This window comes from Meles meles, chromosome 10 (assembly GCF_922984935.1).
Source record: "Meles meles chromosome 10, mMelMel3.1 paternal haplotype, whole genome shotgun sequence".
In the NCBI taxonomy this organism is placed as follows: Eukaryota; Metazoa; Chordata; class Mammalia; order Carnivora; family Mustelidae; genus Meles; species Meles meles.
Window position 1 is genome coordinate 6,559,493 of NC_060075.1, and position 17,928 is coordinate 6,577,420.

Consider the following 17,928-nt stretch of genomic DNA (forward strand, 5'->3'; position numbering starts at 1 on the left):
GCCTCCCCACACCCACCGTCGGTCTCAGGATCCCTGAGCTTTAAAATCCCTTCATTTAGAAAAAGTAATATCTCCACCCAAGACACACCTTTATTGGAGGTATACAGAATCTTGACTCAACCTCCCCCTACCTGTCCAGGCTTAGACCCCATTTGGAGACCCTAGGTCAGCCGTGGCTGAGATTAATTCACCAACAGCCAAATTGCTGAATGACCAGTTCTCCCAGTGATTGAGAAACCTTCTACACCCCTCTACCCTAAAGTTTTATTTGTACCTCTGACCCCATTCCTGCACCCCACCCCCTCCACCCCGCCTCTGTATCTGCATTGCAAGATGACTGCGGAGAATTGTCTGAAATTCCATTTAAAGTGTTTATTTGGCAGTTCTGAACAGGAACGAAAGCCGGAGTGGAGATAGATTTTTTAAAAATTCTCAGTAATTCAGATGGGCTTGCAGCGAATTGATATCCACTGGCTTAATTTTCATCATATTTGGCTTCGCCGGGCCATTCTGTGAGTTGGCTTTTGGTGAATTAGCCAGCTGTAGTTTCCCCAAGCAAACTGGCCAGCGTCCTCTTAAAGATCAATCGTGCTACCCACTCCTCCATGTGAAAGTGGCTGCAATTTTAAAATGTTTTCTCGTTTTCATGTTTTCTTTTTCTATCCATGAGGTTATTTAAAAGTACTTTTTAGCTTCAAAACGTATGGGTCCTTTTTAAAGTTCTTTTTGTTGTTGAGTTTTACCTCGTAGTAAGAGACTATATGATGTTGCTTTTTGCTAAGGATTTTCCGAGATTTGCTTTGTAATCAAGTATGTAATAAATGAAACTTTCCCATGTTTGCTTTGAAAGAGCTTAGATATTCTAATGTTGGTTGTAGGGATCTAGTTACAACCAACATTAGAATATCTAAGCTCTTTCAAAGCAAACATGGGAAAGTTTCATCTCTTAAATCAAGATTATTGATTGTGTTATTTGTGTCCTCTCCATCTTACCCCCTTTTGCCTTTTGATGTATCAGTTACTAAGAAAGATGTATTAAAATCTATTGTCTGTTTGTCAATTTCTCCCTGTATTTCTGACAGTTTTTGCTTTATATATTTTGACACTGTGTATACAAGTAGGTAGTTGTATTTTCCTGGGAAAATTCATTTTATTATTATGAAGTAACACTCTTTGCTCTAATAATACTTCTAATCTGTAATTCATTTTATCTGATACCAATACAGCGAAACTAACTTTCCTTCGGTTAGTGTTCATTTGGTGTATCTTTTCCCATCCCTTCGCTTTCAAACTTTCTGAATATTTATGTTTCAGGAGTGTGTTTTATAAGAGCCTACAACTAGAGTTTGTTGTTGAATCTCTATCTCAATTAGCAAATAGTCCATTTGCATTTACTGTGATTAGCAATATATTTTTATTCATTTCTACCATCTATTTTGTGCTTTCTATTGATTTTGATTTTTTTCTATGCCTTTCTTTCTATTCTATTGGATCGATTACTTTTTCTTTATTCACTTTGAAGAATTCCCCTTGATTCACTTCTTTCTACTAATTTGAAAATTATTTATTCTTCCTTTTCTATACTTTTAGGAGTTACTTTTTAAATTGTTCCACACATATCTGATTGGATATAGTCTAACAATTAGTATTTCCACCCTCCTTCCACACAAAGAAGAACTTGAATGCATTAATCCAGTCACATCATTGAATGTATTATCTTCTGTATAATTGTTCTCATTGGTTAAATCTTATTTATAAGCCCTCCTCAACTCATCCTTTTGTCTTATATAATAATCAGTGCTGTTTATAGTTACCAATATACTCACTCGGATTTTTGTTCACCACTTCTTCTCTTGTCTCTTTCTCCTCTTTCTGGGTTCAGTTTTCTTTCGGAATTACACGTTTTAAAATTCTTTCAGCAAGGATATCTAAGAAGTAAAAGCTTTCAGTTATATTTCTGTCTCTTCTGAATGACAGTTGAACTGAGTAGAGAAATCTAACTTACGTTAGATACTTTCACTCAGAATACTTTATTCCATTGTCTTCTACTCATCATTTCTTTTGTTGAAAAGTCTGCTGTAATTCTAATTATGCTTCCTTTGGATATGATTTGTCTTTTCTGTTTGACTGCTTTTAAGATCATCCCTTTGTCTGTGGTATTATGAAGGCACTACTATGTGCCTAGGTGTGGATTTTTTTTTTTTTTTTGAACTCATTACTAATCTGAGGTCTTTGTACAAGTCTGGAAATTTATCAGCTATTATATCATTATATTTTATCCTTATAGAATTCGTATTTGACATTTATCAGAACTCTATTCTATTCTGCACCTCTCTTAGTGACTCTTTTTTTGTTTTGTAATTTTTTTTTAGAACTTTGTGCTTCATTCCTGGTGTTTTTTAAGATTTATGTTCTATTTCATTCACAAATATCTTTCTGTCTAATCCACTATTATACTATTAATGTCAATTATTGTGTTTTTCATCTTCCATGAGCCTGCTTCCTCTTTGAAAAAGTCATATATTGTCATACATTCAATTTCTTATGTCTTTAATAATTCTGACCACACTTACTTCATATTACTTATATGTTTCTCCTATCTGACATTCTTTATTGTGTCTGATGGTTTTCACTTGTGGTTGTTAATTTTACTATTTTGAATTGTGAACCCATTTTAAGCCAGGTTTCATCATAGGACTTCTGTGGGGCCTGGCTTGCAGAGGTACCCTTCAGAGTTTGTGTCTGCTTCTTCTGGGCACCCCACAACCACTGTTAGCCTAGGCATACTTGTTATGTCAACTTTTAGCTCGGGGAATTTCTGAACTGTCCAAGTAGTGTAAATTCAAAATTCTAACAAGTGTGAAGATAGATAGACCTGTGGTTATGACTTTTCAGGGGAGATGTCCCACCCACCCAAAGAGAAAGACCTCTTATCTCCTAGTGCCAGTGTTTCACCAACCCACCCTTTTACTAATGGTCCGGCTCTCTGGGAGTCTGACTTCACATCTGGGAGCGGCCTCTAGACCTGACTCCTGGATCCACATGGCTGTGAAAACTCAACACCTCCGCCGTCCCACCATAACCACAGACATTCCTGGAGTCAGAACTTTAGTTCATCCCCTACCCCACCCCCAAGATAATCCTTTGTTGTCATGAGAGCTCAGCTATACTCATGATTGGATATTTGATGCCATTTGATAAAATGGTATTTTATGTTTCACTTCTGGGTGTTTTGAGGTAGAAGGAGTTTTTAGATGATCTAGTCTAACATATTTCTGATAACAGAAATCCTTTTATTTTAAAATAGCCCTCTCTTTTGTCTAGCTGTCCTTATCGTTCATGTCACCATTTCTTCATTGGACTGTTTTAGCCACCACAGACAGTTCCTGCTCAGCTCTGTCTTTCCTATGTCTGGCATCGAGTAGGAATCAAAGACGTCTTGAGTGAATGGATGATTCCATGGTTGAATGGATGGATGTCAGCCACTGCTCTGATGTCAGAAAGCATTGTGAGGCTGGAGTAGGGGTCAAAAAGCCCATCCATGCCTCTTTGGGGAAGATGGATTAGGGACGGTGGCGTGCTAGAGCTGGCTCGCCCACCCCATGTTCGGCGAGCTTATGTTTGTAGCTTGAAATTGACCGCAGTGAGATTATTTGCACCACGAAACTGCAAAACACCAAAAATCAGCAATGCCCTTCCCCAAAGAGCTGGTTCTTAAATATTTAGCAGCAAAATAAATAAATAAATAAAAATATTTAGCAGCATACTACTGATGTGGAGCAACGAAAACGTGTAGAAAAAGTAAGCCTAAGCCCATCTAGAACAAGACCCATGGTGAGTGAAATACGAAGTCAGAGATGGGGGAACCTGTCACTCTGGGTCTGTGGTACTGAGTGACAGGGTTTTAAGTTACCCCTGACTCCCCTCCCCCCCGGATTTGGGAAGTCTCAGTATCCTGAAGCTCAGTATTAGAGAAAGGAGCAGAATCTTTTATATCAGCTCCAGTGAACAAAAAAAAAAAAAGAGAGAGAGAGAGAGAGAGAGAAAAACACAGCAGGGGGCACCTGGATTTGAACCAGGGACCTCTTGATCTGCAGTCAAACGCTCTACCCCTGAGCCATACCCCCTGGCATGGCTGTAGGTGTAAGTAATACCTTTAACCTGTGCAGCCACACCCAACACCCTTATAAATTTGTGACAAATGTTCATTGGCTGGGCCTCCTGGAAGCTGCCAAGCCTCCCTCACTACCATTTCCTCTCTCTGATGCAGAGCAAACAATGGGCTTGCCTTCCTGCTTTTTCTGGAAGAGCACCGACACCAGCATTTAAAGCTGGAAGGGCCTGCAGAGTCACTAATCTGTGCCATTCACAATGGGCAGCGGCAGACATTCGAGATTACTAGTCTTACACCACACAAAGCCTTATTGGTGGGATCAGAGCCTGAACCCACTCTTCCTGACTTTGGGTTTAGAACACTGTTACTGAACCAATAACTCTTTTATCTTCCTCTTGTCCCTATCTTCCATCAGTTAAAATATGTGTATGTTGGGGGGTGGGGCTGCCTGTTAGATCTATTTAATTTTATTTATGTATGTATTTTCATTTAAATATACAACTTTTTTAAAATAAGACTGTTTTCCCGATTATAATAAAGCAATAAAGACAGTATAGACCCACAGGACAAAATGGATGTCTGGTAACTAGTTTCGCATAGAAGAGGGAAAAAAAAATCAGTCCAGCTGAAATATAGTCTGTAGAGGAGCTTGTAGGGGAGGTTGATGGCCAGAGGGGCTCTGCAGGCTCACCTGGAATGAACGGCGCTTAGTGTATTGGAGGATACCCAGCTGTTGCAACACAGTGAAAAGATGCTCGCTCCAGGAGCACAGAGTGTGTTGGGGGTATAGCTCAGGGGTAGAGCATTTGACTGCAGATCAAGAGGTCACCGGTTCAAATCCGGGTGCCCCCTGTTGGTTTTCTTTCCTGGTCGTCCATGGGCCACCCAAGTAATTTCACCCCACGTGTTATTAGGTGGATTTTAAAATTGGGCTGATCTCCTCTGGAGGGCTGAGCTTCCAGAAAGGGGAAGAGGGAGGAAAAGGTCCAGAATCTCCAGAATGGAGGTTTGGCGCTGCTCGTGAGCGTCAGCCCCGAGGACCTGGATGCAGGAGCCCCAAGGCGCACCTCCACCCTTCCTCCGCCCCCCTCCACCCGGATGCGCACGAGGTGATCTGACAGGCCCCTCTCGGGGAGGACTACGCGGGCAATTCTAAATGGCGCTTGGCCTAACCATGCCTGGTTCTCAAAGCAGGTGCACTGGGCAGGGGCCAGAGAAGCTGCCAGGTGCGGAAGGAGGCTTGGTAGGCAAGGGGTCCGTCCAGGTGCAGCAGGCCCCACCGGTCTCAGGCAAGCCCACGGAAGGCGTCGGCGATTTGCTGTGTTAGAGTTCCGCTGGGGGAAAGGCGCCCGGGGTTCCTGGGCGGGTCCTTTGAACACGGATCACGTGGTCTCTGATCCCTAATCCAGGGATCCCCCCACCTGCTGTCATTAAAAATACGTATGTTGTGGACTTTATTTCCTAGAGCAGTTGAAGGTTGACAGGAAAACTGAGCAGAAAGTACGGAGAGTTCTCTTATACCCCCTCCCCGCACTCTCCTCCCTCCCCCGTTTCCCTGTGGTTACGATCGTGCACTAATTGCTACATTTGTAAATACTGGTGAGCGAACATCAATGGACATATTATTATTAACTGACACCTAGAGTTTACATGAAGGTTCCTACGGCTTTATGGGTTTCGACAAATGCACAGTGTCACGTATCCACAATTAACTAGCATCAGAGGGATAGTCCCATGTTGTGAAAATCTGGCCTGCTATACCTAGTCATTCCTCTCCCCTCCCTGCCAATCCCTGGCAACCGGGATTTACCGTGCCTAGTTTTGCCTTTTCCGGAATGTTATCCAGTTGGAAACATACTGTATGAGGCCTTTCCAGATCAGATTCTTTCACTTAGCTATAGGCACCTCAGGTCCCTCCATGTCTTTTTGTGGCTTGATAGCTCATTTCTTTTTATGGCTGAATAATATTCCACCGTGTGGACTTGCTGCCATATTTATTTAGACTTGTTGCCATTCCAGATAACGGCCTCTTCCTGCAGGAAGGGAAGAGAGTATACTTATCTTTTTTTTTTTTTAAAGATTTTATTTATTTGACAGATGGAGATTACAAGTAGGCAGAGAGGCAGAGAGGGGGGCGGGGAAGCAGGCTCCCTGCTGAGCAGGGAGCCCGATGCAGGGCTCCATCCCAGGACGCTGAGATCATGACCTGAGCCTAAGGCAGAGGCTTTAACCCACTGAGCCACCCAGGCACCCCGAGAGTATACTTATCTTGACGAGTACTGAGTAATATAGAAAAGTGTTGAATCACTGTACTGTACATCTGAAACTGATAAAATGCTGGATGTTAACTACACTGGAGAAGGAGAAGCAGGAGGAGGAGAAGAAGGAGGAGGAGGAGGAGGAGGAGAAGAATGGGAAGAGGAAGAAGAGGAGGAGGAAGAGGAGGAAGAGAAGGAGGCCTGAGGAGGCATATGCAACTATCTTTTTTACACCCTCAACATTTGAAATTCCTTTTCACTTGGGGGGGATCCACAGGTGTGCATGACTGGTGGAAAGCAGGACCTCCCTGTGCTACCAAAGGCAAAAGTACCAGACTTTGCCCTCCCACCAACCCCAGCAATTCCCTAAGCTTAGCCACTCACACGCATGTGATTGGGACTTGGAACACGCAATGAGGGACATACAGGCAGGAAGTCTGGCATTTATTCCAGGGGAGCTCTGACATTGGTGGTGGGGCTGATGGCTGCAGCCAGCATGCAAGTGGGGGGCACCACGAGCCCTCTAACTAGGATGCTGTTTGGGGCGAAGGCACGTGACCCCCTGGCTACGCTTTAATTCTGCCCGTTTTCTGAATGTAGATAGCTAGGTTTCCTTGGGTGGTCTGAGATTTTTGTCTTCGTGCCATTCATTTCCTAGTTTGCTTCAGTTAGCCATGATCAGTTTCTATTTGGGAGACAGAATGCGGGCAGTGTGAAAACTGAGACTAGAAGTCAGGTGCAGGAAGTGGGGGCAACATGGTGTTGGTTTTCTGGTCTGGTTGGGGCTAAAAGCAGTGACCATCTGGCCGGTTATTCAGGAATTGGAACCCGGCAGTCATTGACACAGTGACCAAGCAGGGAAGTTGACTATTGTCTGGGTCATCTGGAAGGAAGTGCCCAGGGAGGGCCAGGCCCCAATATACTAAGTTACTGTAGAACACCAAGAAGCACTGTGCTGTAGAGCGGCTAATTCTGTTGGCTCCGGAACTCAAAGAAAATGAAACTCAAACATGTAAACCTTCTACTCTAGCCGGTGCCAAGTGCAGAGAGACTTATCTCTTACCCCGAGTAACCGAAAAGGCCTCCAACCAAAAGTGGGGTTTGATCCTGCGGGTTATTGACTTACAGTGTCAGTTAAAGGAACAGTATCCTTGTCTCATGCGTGAAAGATAGGACACTAATCAGAAAAGAGTGAGATCGTGGCACCCACTCGGCGCTTATTCAATGGACTCAGAAACAAAGGTCAACACTTCAGGCATGGAGGCTAAGAGCCCCTCCACCAAATGGATTGTGTGCCCCCCCCCCCCGAACCTGGCCATGCCAGGGAAGGGTGCCCAACATTCCAATTACATGCCCTAATAAAAAGATGGTGTTTTAGAGGCCGGGCAAGCAGCCAGCAAGGTGGAAGCCAGCTGGTTATGTTAGAAGCCTCCTGGATGGGGCGCTGCTTTGTTCTCCCTGGAATACTTATTTTGAGTTTACGTTACGTTTCTGAAGTGAAGCAGATTACCTGTGCAACAAAGGAATGCTGTAGGTAAGCTGCACAGAAATGAGGAAGGAATCTCCCCCTTTTCTACCCTCTCTCCCACTGCATAGCCCAGTGTCCCCTGTGGTCTCCACAAAGTGAACCTCACCAGTCTCTGATGTCAGGTAACCTCCCCTTTGGTTACTGCTCTGATGCCTTGTGGGAAGGACTGGTGAAGGTCTGCGAGCTGGGAGGGAGGGAGAGGTGAGGGTGGGGTCACAGGCAGGGGCCCATGGAGCCGAGCAGGTGGAGCTCAGGGAGGAGGGAAGGAAGGAAGGATGGGGGGCGGGGTCCCGCCGAAACCGGGTGCCTCCTGCAGTTCAGACGGGAACGGGAAGGCGGCCTCCTGACCACAGGGTGGTCTCTGGTGAGGTTCTGCTGGGCCTGCTGGTTTCGTAGGCCTACCAGCAACGACTAGAACTCGCGGGGTGCTCTGGAACGCTCGGGTGCGGCGTCACAGGTGAAGTCATGTAAAGAGAACCCAACCTCTCAGAAGGGGGTATAGCTCAGGGGTAGAGCATTTGACTGCAGATCAAGAGGTCCCCGGTTCAAATCCGGGTGCCCCCTGCTGGACCTTTGCTTTATTGCCGAACACGGAGGTACCACGATCCATTTAATGTCATGGGGCGCCCTCCCTGCCACTTTCCCCCAGGCCCTGTCGCCCTCCCTGCCACTTTCCCCCAGGCCCTGTCTCGGGTGGCTTTTGTCCCCTGGCATATTGAAGTGACAGGTTGACCCATTGGTTGCAATTCTTCACCTCCCGCTTTCTGTGGCTGTTGCTGGTGACTTTTCCGTTTCACTCCCAGAGGTGAGCGCGCTCTGCACCCCATTGCTCTGGGCTCCACCGTAGGGAGGAGACAAAAACCACACAGTAACTTAAGTGGAAAGTTGAATATAAAGAATTACTGTGTTGTGAAAAGAGCAACCACACAGGTGCAAAGAAAACTCCAAAGTTATCCGAGGGGAGAGGAGCCCAAAGGACACATTTGGAAGGGGTACCCCTCCCCAAAGTCGGGAAGGTGTGGTTGCAGCAACCTGACCTGTTCACGGTTTCCGGGCAAGCAGCAAGCAAACCTCTTGGGCACAGGAGAGGCACCTGGAGGCGAGGGGTCTGGAGCGCGCAGCAAAGGCGCCTGGAGGGCTCGGGGACCAGACCTCTGAGGGGCAAGACGAGCGGGGCTGGCCCGCACACCCAGGTGCGTAGGCGGAGTTGGGAGGGCCCCGCGGGGGCTGGGGGGGTGGGGTGGGGGTCGCCGGCCCAGCTGGGGCTGCCAGATCGCGGTGGTGGGACTCCTTTCCCTGGGTGCCTGGCTAGGTCCTCACGCACCCACACCTCTGACCAACCATGCAGCGGAGACCAAGGGGAAGGGGATGGAGAAAACAACAACAAAAAACCTCCACCACCACCACCACCACCACCACCACGTAGCCGAAATTAGGGAGATAAGCCCCCTTTCTCCCGCAACATCCCTCCAGCGCCCTCTACTGACAGCTGTTCACATTACAGGAGAAACGCCTCTAGAGACCGGTCGGTTATCGCAGGGCGCTTATAGGGGCCTGAGTCTGGAGAGTCAAAAACTCGGTAGCTGTGTGCGTGTGACTTGTTTTGAGCAACAGGATGTTAGCGCGTGTGAGCAGGCTAGGGGCTTGAGATCAGCTTGCAAGGGTAGGTTTGTCCTCTGGGGCTTCTCTTTTTTTTTTTTTTTTTTTTTTTTTTAATTTTATTTGACGGACGGAGAGAGAGATGACAAGGAGGCAGAGCAGCAGGCAGAGAGAGAGGGGGAAGCAGGCTCCCCGCTGAGCAGAGAGCCCGATGTGGGGCTCGATCCCAGGACCCTGAAATCACAACCTGAGCCGAAAGCAGAGGCTTAACCCACTGAGCCACCCAGGTGCTCTGGGGCTTCTCTTATTGCCATGAGATGTGTTCCTCCTGCGAGCTGCTGCCCCTTCCTCCTGGACCCCAGCATGAACACACACGGCCGCATCTCCAGCCCCGCTCATCCAGCAGAGCGAGGCCGGCTGGACCCGCAGCTTGAAGCGGGCTTACCCAGCCCAGGCCAGCCCAGATCAAGTGATTCACTTTCAATATTCTGCCCCGTGGGCATGACAGTAAATGCCCATTGTTGTGTGTCACCGGTTGGGGGCAGCTTGTTTTGCGACACTATTGTGGATTGGACTGGCAAATCCTAAAATTGACATACAGAAGGGGGCGCCTCCTATATAAAGGCCTAAAGTACAGGGCATGCCTTCGCAGTGAAGCAACGGGTGCCAGAGAACTGTCAGAATCAGCTGAGGAAATGGGAAACAATTACCGACAGGGCGATCAGAGGCTCACCATAACCTGGAAGGCAGAAAATGTCCTTGAACTTGTAGTGTGTGGGATAGGATGTTTCAAGGAAAAATATTGAATACCTGAGCGATTATAGGCTGTTTTCGATAAGGTCCCACAGAGAAAGATTTGAGTTCAGAAGAGAACTTCTCGTTTGCAGTCAGAATTTAGAGGCAATCTAGGTAGCTTGGAACTGCATGGTCAAAAAAATGAAACCATCCGCTCCAAAAGAAAGGTGAGGCCGTTATTACATCACTTTAGGAAAAAGACTAACTCCAGAGCCTTCCCGTAAGACATAGCCTCAAACCAAATCGAGCTTAATGCAATCATAGACCCAGAATATGCCCCAATACTTATCCTTGAGCTGGAGGGACAGCAAGTGTTGAAAAGAATTGTGATCATGTAGCTTTTGGCCCAGGGAGTCAAATAAATAGAAAATCCACATGTTGCTTGAGAGAACTGCATTGTCCAGAGCGTTACTAGCCTGGACGAAAAGAAACGAACACTGGGAAGTAAAAGGACCTGCGCTTCCAGCATTCTACAGGGGGAAGCAAGTTGGGAAGAATGCTCAGCCACCAAAAAGGACATATTTTCCAATGATCCCTTCAAAAATTGCAGAGAACGCTGAAGGAAAAGGAAGACTCCTCAGACTCAGCCAGGACAGTGGGGACAGGGAGCTGTCGAGACACAGCAGAACCGGAAGCTAATCATACTGAGTTTGGGGGTGGTTTGTTAGACAATATTAGTGTGAAAAGCCTGACAAATACTGACACTGGGATCCAGAAGGGGGCTCTGGCTGGAACAAAAGGTAAGAGAGGAACATGGCCACGTTTGCCTAGCATTTTGATTTCTGTGAGCCAGTTTCTATGACCATGTGTTTCCCATCGTGACCAGTCTTTGAATGTAAAAGGGTTTAGCGCCCTGAAGTCTGTTCCTGTACCATCATTGGATATTGGGTGTGTGAGTGATAGGTAATTCGTTTTTTAGGTTTATAGGTCTCTGAATCAAGAGAAGCTTCCTCTGGATCTAGTGCAGATCATAAGATCCTGGACTTGGACTGAATGAGGCTTTGGGGGCCTTGGGATAAAGCTGAGTATGTTATACGTGCAGGAGAGATTAAGTAATTAGGAACAAGAGGGCAGACCACAGTGGATTAAAATGTTGGCCCCGGTTCTGAACTTATTCTGTGTGAGCCCTTTGCCACAAGACTTTCCAGATGCTCCCAATAGAAGCGGAACAGATTTCCTCGCCCTTGATGTCGGGCTGGGTGCTGAGACTCGCTTTCACTGATGGGATGTTAGCGCCTGGATCACAAGCCGAGGCTTGAAACCTGCTTGCATAGCTGGGCAGGATTTGTTTGCAGTTCCACCATTCCCAGGGGAAAACTTTCCCTGCGAGCTGCCACTCTTCCGACTTGGATCCAGGAATAAACAGACTTGGAGCAAACCTGAGTACGATTCACATCCAGGATCCAAGCCCAGATGGACCCTCAGCTTGAAGCAGGGTCCCCAGGTCAAGCCCAGACTAGATCCGCTGATTGCCACGCATTTTGCAGACCTATGAACATGAAAATAAATGCTTATTGTGGCACGCGTCTGAGTTTGGGGAAGATTTGTTATGAAATATCATTGTGGACGTAGCTAATCCAGGCATGATTCTTATACTTCCTCTCCCTTCCCCCTCCCACCTACTGAGTGAGGGGAGGGGAGGAGACTATAGTTTACCCAAGGAGTTCGGGTTGTGGCTGCGGAGTAGGAGAGCGCTGTTGGACAAGGGAGGGTCTCTGGGGAATGGAAGGGCCAATTCCTGGCCAGAGGGTGGTCTCCAGCCAGTTTCTGGTGGGCTTGGCAGTTTCACAGGTGGACCAAAAGAGAATAGACTGTCCAGTGCACTGTGTACTGCTTGGATGTGGCAGTGCAGGTGAACTACAGTAAAGATGAACATGACTCTAGCAAGGGGGTATAGCTCAGGGGTAGAGCATTTGACTGCAGATCAAGAGGTCCCTGGTTCAAATCCAGGTGCCCCCTGCAGGTGTCTTACCTTATTGCCAAGTGCAAATAGGTAACCTCGTTTAGGGTCCTGCTCCCTGCAGGTGTCTTACCTTATTGCCAAGTGCAAATAGGTAACCTCGTTTAGGGTCCTGCTCGTTGTAAAGTCACCTACATGGGCAACCTCCCTGGGTCTGTGTCAGTTTCCCCAAGTGACTTCTGGGGAGCAGCACACGGTGATGTCGTTAATGATGTGTGTGTGTGTCAGAAGTTTCTTACTTCTTACAGTTTACGTTATGGTCAGCAGTTACCCAGCCTGTCTGCCCCAGAATTACTTAGGGACCTTAGCAAAAATACAAATCAGCTGTAGGAATTAGGATTTATAGGGCTGAGGAGCTTCTGTTTTGGGAAGGCACCCCCCCCCCCCCCCGCTAAATTCGATGGCAACATCCAGGCATTCCAAGTAGCTGGAAAATTATTTTGGAACTTACAACACTATGTCATTTTAAACAGCATTCTGGTGGTAAACATCAATGATGTTTCAAGTTAGTGCCTTCCGCCCAGGACTGAGGGAACTGTAAGAGGTGGGCTTAGAGCCCAGAGCGTAGCCAGGGTGCAGAGGTAAGAGAATGTGGCCATGGTAGTGTGGTGACAGGCCGCACGGTCACAGGACGGCGAGGCATGGGGACAGCCCATAACTAATAACTCGACTCCGCATTAAAGTTCAGAATTAAAACACGCTTATTAGATGAGACGAAGAAAAGTGCTTAATTGACACCCTAGAGGTCCCTGATTCCAACTTTTTCCCTCTCAAACTTTGAACCCTCTTTCCGTCTTTCGAGGCTCCCCCATTATGTGAGCCCTGCTGGAAAAAATGGCTCTGCGTGTGGCTGCAGAATGAAGGCTGTTTTCTCCCTTTTCCCCCCATAGTATTTCTGGCCAAACAGGTGCTCCTGACTCACACTGCACTCAGACCGAGTGACACAAATTCCAGGGTTGGCGGAGCGCGGGCATCATCCAGCAGCTCCCTGATGGCTGGCCGAGAGCCCAGCAGGCGGAGAGTCCCCTTGGATCGCCCCTGCCTCGCTAACCTTCCCATCCGTGCTGCGGGCTCCCTGCCACCTAGACAAGGATGGTCTCATCTTTTCCCATAGCCAGAGCCAGTTCCTCTCTCTGCAACAATGTGCCTTGGCTGATACAACATTTAGAGCCAGTTGCAGGCAAAAGACCTTAAAGAAAGTGGGATGGATGTAGGATTTCTTGCTGTGTTTGGGGTAGAAGAAAGTAGAAATCCAGGGGATTCTTCTGGGCTGGAAATCCGAGAACCCATGGGTTCTCAGTGGTCAATGAGCTGATTGATCATTCACACAGATTCAACTGACCAATGGATTGGAGGCAGCTTATCCTTCCGGTGGGCATTTAATGGCTGTTTATGGCCGATGTCTTCTCTGATTGGTCAGTGTCCATGCTGTAGCAATGGCTAAATACTTTGAGTACCAGCCCTTCTTGGAGTAAATTTCCCACTGGAGGACACACATAGACACACACACACACACACACACACACACTTTGACATCTCCCATTTGAATGTATATGATGGTCTAGCCTTTCTGCTTTTTATTCAATAATGAGTTGAGTTTGTAGGAAGAGAAACAGCCCTGTTCCTTAGTCAAGGGGATATTTAGCAGACGCCTCAGCAGAAGACAGAGAACAGGAAAACCCTGAACTCCTAAAGCTCCCTTCTCTCACATGTTCAGATGTGACAACAACCATTTCCTTGGTCATTCCTGTATATTTGCTGGTGCAAATGTTTCCATAGGGGCACCTGGGTGGCTCAGTGGGTTAAAGCCTCTGTCTTCAGCTCAGGTCATGATCCCAGGGTCCGGGGATTGAGCCCCACATCGGGCTCTCTGCTCAGCAGGGAGCCTGCTTCCCTTCCTCTCTCTGCCTGCCTCTCTGTCTGCTTGTAATCTCTGTCTGTCAAATAAATAAATAAAATCTTTTAAAAAATGTTTCCATAAAAACTGGTGTTGAGGACGTGTAGGAATTGTTTCTGGCTTCCCAACACCCATCTCCCTTCCTAATAACATCCCAGCTTTCCGTGGATGCAGGCTGGTAGAACGGAAGCCTAGGACCTTCTATACCTTGGAGGTAGGCAGGCATCTCATGTAGATGTTCTCCTCGGGATTCCAGCCACGGACAAGAGACAAAGCGCCCAGAGTAGCTGGTTCTGGGTCATGTGGATGGAATTCCACTCTGGCCTCTTGCCATGAGTCGACGTGGCCATGCCCTTCCTGAGCCTTATCTTCTGCTTCCTAGCAATTCTGTGATGTATTTCCAATGAGTTCTTTTCTGAAATTAAAAAAGACAATTTGCTGAAAAAGACCAGCTGATAAAACTGCCTTCACCTTCTTCTTGCTTTCTAGCCATCGGAATGAGGCATGATGATATCCGTGGACTGGCCTGGTGGATGAGGTACAGAAGCTTTGTAAGAAAAATCCATCTAGTTCTACAGAAATGCAAAAACTGTTCCAAATAAGAACACCATTGGAGCCACCAAAATGACATCAGATATCCTGAATCTGGATGTCCCCGTGCTCTGAGATCACCAGCCTGGACATAGGGTCCTTGGTTCAACATAATCAGGAAGAGAGCAGGTGGGATCAGGGGGCAGCTGGGACCCATCTCCACTAGCCCATTTCGAATCTTGTTGGAATCAGTCTCTTTTCAGGATAAAACCTTCCCTTTTTTAAGGGACAGAGATGATTGAGGTTGTTGCCTTTTTTTTTTTTTAAGCAAAACTAACTTGTGTGGAGAAAAGCAAATAGGTCATTTCAGAGATAACATGTTTATAATTTGCATATCACTTTCTTACAAAGAAGAAACTATTCTTCTATGATGTGTTTAACAATAAAAGGAGTTGATTACTTTTTCATGCCGATTTAAAAAAGGCTCTTAGGATACCTACTTTAGCGACTACAGTGTAAAGGGTGATTCGTGTTCCCCGAGGAGACTACGGAGGTGGCCGTGCTGTGGGCAGGGCAGGGAAGATTTCTAGCAGTCTCTGGAGAAGGACAGAGAAAGTTCAGAGTCAGACAGAGGTCCATCTGGTGCGGGTTAGTCAGTCAGTTCCCCCTAGTTCCCTAGAGATGAGGAGTTACAGTGCACAATGGCTCACAGGCGACACGGGGCCCATCAGCAACGCCCAAACCGATAAGTGGGCAGGGTTCCGGGGGAAGGGCATCTGACCGCATATCAAGTAGTCCCTTCAAGTTCAAGTCTATGCCTCACCTGGTGGCCCTTCCTCTTCTTCTGACCACACATCTGCAGTCACCCTGTCCTGGGTCTGGGCTCCGATGACCATGAATCTCTCATTCCCACCTCACGGCCTTTCCACGCTTTCCACCCTCTCTTTCGGTTACACCGTCTGTCCCACACAGGGAAAGAGGCAACAAACAGAATAAGGGGACAAAAGAAGAGAGATGAAGGGGGCAGTTCATCTGCCCAGTTTAGCGCAAAGAGACGTTTAATCATACACACAGATCCTAGTGGTAACTCGTCATTAAACCAAGTTTGGGGGCATGATTTTAGTGACTGTCTTTGTTTTTGTTTTCCAGATCTATGCCATGCAGGGCACAAAGTAAATCGATCGCTCCGAAATCATCAGGAGCTTGTTAGAAACTCCCGTTGTCCCTTGTCCCCTTCCCAGAGAGTCTGGTTTAGGGCTTCCCAGGTGCGGCCCAAGAACTTTGACTTTTCCCAGCCCGCCCCAACCCTAACCTCAGAGGATCTGTTGAGCAGCCATTTCTGAGTCCTGTTCTTCTAGATGAGTCCAGAATGTTCTAGTGGCAATCTTCAATGTTTTCCAGGCCAGTGCCTACCCCCAGGGGCTGAGCGTAGGAAGAACACTGGTTCTAAGTAGAGGCAAGAGGCAGGGGTGGGCGTAGCAGGTAGGACATGCTTCTGGGGGTGTAGGATGGAGATCACTGCCAAGAACTCATCTCAAGGTGACGGTCAGGGTGGGGGCTTTGCAGGAGTAGAGTGCTTATTAGACACTTATAAGCAGGAGGGGGGATAGCTCAGGGGTAGAGCATTTGACTGCAGATCAAGAGGTCCCTGGTTCAAATCCAGGTGCCCCCTACTATACTTACTTTTACCCCCTACAACAGCGGTTGTCTCCCCGGCATTGAAACCTCGGAGAGAAGAGACGGACCAGGACCCCTCAGTTTCACCTCCTGTGTTTCTCACAGACTCAGATGGGCTCCACCGCCAAAGCCCACCGTGCTGTGCTGGCCGGACCCTCTCGGTGGCTGCAGATGGGGTGTTCTGCTATTCTCTGCCCAGCCCCGGAACCCCAACCCAAAATAGTGGGTCTTGGTGGAAAGCCCAGCTCCGCAACCTGCTCTGCCCATCAGGTGTGCTGGTGCTGCTCCCCCCCCCACCCCACTCTGTCTGGCGGCCCGGCTCAGCAGTTCCACAGGGAGCTTCATTCCAGGGTCTAGACCTCTGGCTCCTCAGCAGAGCTGGTGGTTCATCCAGCGCCCCCTGGGGCCACAGGGCTTCCTGCCCCGCGTGGTGCTCTGCTGTGGCTCCGGCCGTGATGGGGGTCCCTGGGGTCCCTTGGAGCCTGACCTTCCCACCCTCCCTCCAGCGCCATGGGCTCCTGAAAGGCTGCCAGCGACCATCTAGTCTGTTTCCATCAAACAGAGGCACATTCTGGGCTCGCACCTGTGTGCGTGCCTGGCTACGGGAACTGGTGCTCAGAGTAACTGATCCTGAGGGAAGCAGTGTGAGGGAATGAAGGGTTAACCTCCAGACCTCCTGTACTGAAGGCAGAAGAGCGGTTGGTCCCTCCTGGCTGGAAAGCTGGCAGACCAGGGCTAACAGACGCAAACAGCCAAATGCCTCGTTGCCGGCTGTCAGCTGAAATGGCCGTGGAGAGGAAGACCCCGGTGGCTGATTCTAACACGCCAGGAACGACCAGCTCAGAGGTCCAGCTTCTATATCCAGCCCTCAGAAAGGACACACGGGGCTTCCGATGACCGTGCCGAGAAAATCTGCCCAAGGCACCCCGTGGCAGCGCCGAACTCAAGGCAAACTTGAATCCAGCCGGTGCTAAATTCTCCGAAACTGGGAGCCTCCTTGGTCTCTTGGGTGAGCGCTGGGGCCTTTATCAGGAAAGAATAGTCCTCCCCAAACTGTAAAGGACATTTAGGAGAGGATATGGAGAAATCAATCCCAGCTCCAAATGCCACCAATGCCTCCAGATTTCCTCTTATATCCGGGCTGATGGAACTGCTCTCAGAGGGTCTGCTTCCCCGCCCCTGCCCACCGAATGCAGAAGCTGTCCACTCACTCTGCAAATGGAAAACGCCCAGTGGGCAGCTTTCCGGCCCATCAGAATCTTTGTGCTTTGGAACCCACAGAGCCTGTGGCTCCAGGAGGGGACAGTATGGGGTCCCTGCTGGGGAGAGGGGGTGTGGTCTGACTCTTAGTCAGGGGCTTCAGCCAGCAAAGTAAGAGTCCCCATGCCAGTTCAGAAAGCTTTGGGGCTTTTACCCCCAAACAGGCAGAGTTAAACCCCATCCCTGCCCCTCCAGATGTGCTGAGCCCCAGACATGAGGCCTTTCAAGGCAGATGGGGCTGCTCACCAGGAGTGGGGCGTCAGCCCTCCTGGCCAAATGCCTCCCCCAGGCTCAGCCCCAGAATTTGGC

The 17,928-nt window shown here is 48.3% G+C and overlaps 5 non-coding genes across 5 annotated transcripts; 4 read left to right on the forward strand and 1 right to left on the reverse strand.

The window, feature by feature from the left end:
• Positions 1-4,055: 4,055 nt before the first annotated feature.
• TRNAC-GCA lies at positions 4,056-4,127 on the reverse strand. Its single transcript has one exon. It is a non-coding gene; the product is annotated as a tRNA-Cys (tRNA).
• Positions 4,128-4,894: 767 nt separating this feature from the next.
• On the forward strand, positions 4,895-4,966 carry TRNAC-GCA. Its single transcript has one exon. It is a non-coding gene; the product is annotated as a tRNA-Cys (tRNA).
• Positions 4,967-8,392: 3,426 nt separating this feature from the next.
• TRNAC-GCA lies at positions 8,393-8,464 on the forward strand. Its single transcript has one exon. It is a non-coding gene; the product is annotated as a tRNA-Cys (tRNA).
• A 3,717-nt stretch (positions 8,465-12,181) lies between these two features.
• TRNAC-GCA lies at positions 12,182-12,253 on the forward strand. The gene has a single exon. It is a non-coding gene; the product is annotated as a tRNA-Cys (tRNA).
• A 4,029-nt stretch (positions 12,254-16,282) lies between these two features.
• Positions 16,283-16,354, forward strand: TRNAC-GCA. Its single transcript has one exon. It is a non-coding gene; the product is annotated as a tRNA-Cys (tRNA).
• Positions 16,355-17,928: the final 1,574 nt, after the last annotated feature.